This window comes from Etheostoma cragini, chromosome 1 (assembly GCF_013103735.1).
Source record: "Etheostoma cragini isolate CJK2018 chromosome 1, CSU_Ecrag_1.0, whole genome shotgun sequence".
NCBI classification, from domain to species: domain Eukaryota; kingdom Metazoa; phylum Chordata; class Actinopteri; order Perciformes; family Percidae; genus Etheostoma; species Etheostoma cragini.
In genome coordinates this window covers 7,971,630-7,976,172 of record NC_048407.1, presented here as the reverse complement: position 1 = coordinate 7,976,172, position 4,543 = coordinate 7,971,630, and positions in this window count along the sequence as shown.

Sequence of the window (4,543 nt, the reverse complement as noted above, 5' to 3'; positions counted from 1 at the left end):
CTACAGCACTGGCGTAGTCCTTATATGCCTCTGCTACTTGGAGGACTGAGAGGTCAGGCAGCTCACTGGTGACACCCTTGTAAAGGGTAGTCCTGAAATGAAAAGAAAAGTTTTAAACAAAAAGCAATTTTTTTCTAGATTTTATTCTGTCTAATCTTTCATATTTTTAATTTTAAACTACATTCATCTTTAGAATGAAATGTTTGCGTTGTACCTTAAACCCTCAGCAAGCTTCCTCTTTTTGGGTCTTGCAGACAGAACCACCATTTTATTGACAGGACCTGGCTTGACTCCCTATATATAAAACAAATGCTCATTGTATTTATTAGTTTATTGCATTTCCAGTAGTTGTATTTTTATATATTTTTTATTAGCAAATTCATTTAGAATTACCATTGTTCTAGGTTTATGCCAGCTCTGCTCCGTTTCAGTACAGCTGTGAACTGGAGGAACCGCACTGATGCCAAGCTGTGAGTAGTGGGCTGTTTGGTAGAGTAGTGCAACAATGTGGTTGCACATTGCTGTCCCAGCAACACAAGAACAACTACACTGTGACAGTGTTACAGGACGGGAGTCTTTTAATACAATCTGTAAAGACAATTAAATTGTTAATGTTATTTGTAAATACATTCTAAATCATTTACAACACTTATGAACCCATATTTTCATTTAGAGATGAGCTGTCTTTTATGTCCTCCTACTCTTAATCTGTGGGGCTTCTCTGACTTCTTCATCAACCTGAAACATGTCGCCCTCACGCTGATCTCTCCTGAGAACTGATCTTTACTGGAAACTGAGAAATTACTCAGTCAGTAACAATCATATTGCACAATTTGTATGCAACAGTTAGATCGCATAAACAAGCAATTTTCAAATTTACGTCAGAAACGGAGACAACGATTTTAGAAACCGATTCGCTAACTTTAGTCCAATTTTGCATGAGATGAGAAAATAACGTTACTCACCCTCAAAGTTGTCAATGTAGCTTGAAATATATAATTTAAATCCCTTTAATCCTCTTAGGTGTAACAGCAAACTGCCTCAAAATGGTGTTAACACCATTCACGTTAACCTTAGGCAGTTCTTGTAAACAGCAGTTTGCCATTATCTCCACAGAATGTAAACACGGCTTACAGCGCAGCACCGGAAGTGAGTGAGCGGGCTGAGACAAACCCGGAAGCGATTGTGCATAGAGCCTATTGTTAAGTTAACTGGTGATTTTCCTTGAAATCACCAGTTAACTTAACAATTTAGCTAGCAAGTAAAGAACACCAACATTGTTTATATTCTTCACCTGTTAGTTAAATTGCACCTGGCTGTTGATTCAATATAATGGTGATTTATGAACACCCTCGCTCAGGTTTGTATTTTAGGTGCATTCTTTACACGCTGAAGTAGTTACACTGCATTAAGATAATGTAATTAATAGCAGGTTTATTGTTATTTTTGCTTTAATTCCTATGCATTGTATATGGTAGGTTTTACATTGTTACTTATTTCTTTGCAGAAACACATGTTAGTGTTTAACCTAATTAACATAATATTTATTTAACATGATATTTATTGAGGACTAACAGTAATTAGCTCACAAAATCAGTCAGATTGTTTTGCTTTGGTCCTTGCAGGGAGAGTGGAAAGGATGGACAAGTGGAAGACAGGACAGGAAGACTAGTTAAATAGATAAGAGCAAGAAAGGACAGTGTGAACTAAGGGGAGAGAAGAGTGAAGGAATAAAAGTGAACAGAGGAGGACAAGAAAGTTAGCCTTCTCAAACAGAGTATGAATTGGCTGTACAGGAGGGTGTGTTTGCTTACCATACCATCAGACACAATCACAGTTTCAGATTGAGCAACTGCACAGCAGCACTGAACCGGAAGCTCTACCAGCCAAAGTTTTCATGTGCAAGAACGAAATGTGATGCCATAGTGACAAATGTATTTGCACCCTGGGCCATGACAGAGCTAACCCACGATCTTGGCCAGGCTAACTTTGTGTCTTTGTCCGTTGATGCCTCAAACCATGGCCATGTAAAGCTGCTGCCCATACTTGTCAGGTACTGCAAGTTGTATGATGGCAGCGCTTGAAACAAAACTTTTGAATTTTGTTGAAATCAAAGGAGACACTGCAGCAGAGATTGCAGAGGAGATTCTTGTGGTTTTCCGGTTGAACTGTCCGGTTGAACTGCACTGCACATGGTTCCTCTAGATGTGGAAAATATTCTCACCAAGGTCTTTGGCTATTTCCACATTTTTACACTCCGTGTGCAGAGACTAAAGACCTTGCAATTTTGTGGGTCAAGAGTACCACAACATTTTGAAACACAGCAATGTCCGCTGGCTATCAATGCTCCCAGCCTTGGAGAGAGTCCTACAAATGTATGCCACCCTCAAGTCATTTTTCCTCTCCAAAGACAAAAGTACTGTTGTTGTCCGCAGGCTGTTTGAAGATCCCTTGACCGAGCTGTGGCTGACATTTGTTCACGGTAACCAGGTTATTTTCTATGAGACCATAAAAATGCTTGAAGGCCAGGACCGCTGTGCAGTTGAGTCAGCTGCCATTCTCAGAAATTTCCAAACCAAACTCACTGCAAGGCGCGATAACCACTTCCTGCCAGTGGCTAGAGGTCTTCTGAGAAACCTGGAGGAAAATCCAGGCTATCACAAAAGAGACATTTCTGTGGAATTCAAAGTGTTTTTTTGAGACTGCCATGAAGTACTTGGATGCATGGGGAGAGCACGTAGATGACCTCCATGACTTGAACTGTCTACTTCTGAAAAAGCAGCCTCAGCAATTGGAAATCGAAAAGGCAGTAGCCACCATCCAAAGGAAATGCCCCAATGTGGCAATTGATGAAGATCATCTTTTTGATGAGGTATCTGGTCTCCAAGAGTTCCTTCAGTGGGGTATACTGGAGGAATGGAAGAGAGATGAGACACCTCTCACTCAGAGATGGGGAACAGTAATAAGCCATTTTGAACTTCCACACACCAACCTAGCCAAATTGGCATCTGTGGTAATCTGTTTACCAGGAAGCAATGCTCCTGTTGAGAGGGTTATCCCTCAGATGAACAATGTGTGGACTGCAGAAAGAAATCGCTTAACAGTCTGTACCATGAAGGCCCTGCTCACAGTGAAGACCAACTTCAACCTTCCATGCCAGGACTTCATGGGGAAGCTGGCCAAAAACAAACAAATCCTTAGAAAAATACAACCTACAATTAGGTTACATCTGTCAGAATTAGGGGTGGGAATCTCTGGGCACCTCACAATTCAATTCCAATTCAGAGGCCAACGATTTGATTCTTAACCAATTATCAATGCATTGCGACACAACCATTTATTTCTATACATTTACATGCGTGATTTAAAAAAACATACATAAAAATCTGAGTTTGTTAGATTTAGACATTGTTGTGTTAAGCTCTTAAATTGTCGTCCATTATCCCATTCTCATTCTCTTTCACTTTGTTTTCTGATTAGGACATGTCTGGAGACACATTTTTTTCATTTGTTAAAAATCAAATATTAACTTATCTGAATCGATTATCGAATTGTTCTACAAAGAATGGCGATGCATTTAAGAATACATTTTTTTACCCACACCTAGTCAGAATGTATTCATGCATGTTGATGACTTGAGTCTTGATTGTTTCTTCTATGACCTTGATTGAATTTAAGTAAATTGTTTACTGAAATAGCATAGTGTGGTTTGATTCTACATTCTTAGATTCTACAGTAGGCCAAACCTGAAACGCCTTTTTTGTTTTGCTTAGCCAGAGTATCCCACTATAAGGGTTATTATATTGCCAGATTCCAGAAAATCTCACTTACAAATATACATTTCTACTGTTATGCTTCCTAGTGACATTAATGCAAAAATATATATAAAAATATAAGAAAAAAACTATTCCAGTTGTGCATGGTAAAAATTCTGAAGTGTAAAATAGTTCAGGCTACAGGACAAATATTTCCATCCATTGATATAAAAGTAATCAAGTGTAAACTCCGAATTTCTTTTCAAAGTGCACCAGATTGATGCATTTAAATGTTAAAACAGACAAGATTTTCTTACAGGGGAGCATGCCCACGGACTAGCTTGTGCCCCATTGCAGCTCTAGGTCTAGTGACGTCCCTGGGGCAGTGTCCCTGTTTTAAGTTTACAAAGATGAAACCACGACCTGTTTCAGGCATATTTACGCCTCTGAGCTGAAAAGGTCCCCGGATTTTGTCTCAGAAATCTGGAACCTTAACATACACACACATTAGAAACGTCAGTTAGGAGTCAGTTGGTCAACACGGTCTCCAGGGAACAGTGTCATGATAGGTGTGTGTGTCTGTCTGTCAGAACTTGTTACTATGCTGATTTCCTCGGAGAAGGATCTAGATATTCGTGTTCAATGTTTTCTACTGACAGTTGGTGCATCTAGCGTGCAACACGTCAAGTCTGTTAGACTCCATAGTTACACATAGGGGTGATCCGAGTATCCGGCTGAAACGAGTATCCGGTACGGATAAAGCACTTTTGCCGAGTACAAGTATTTTA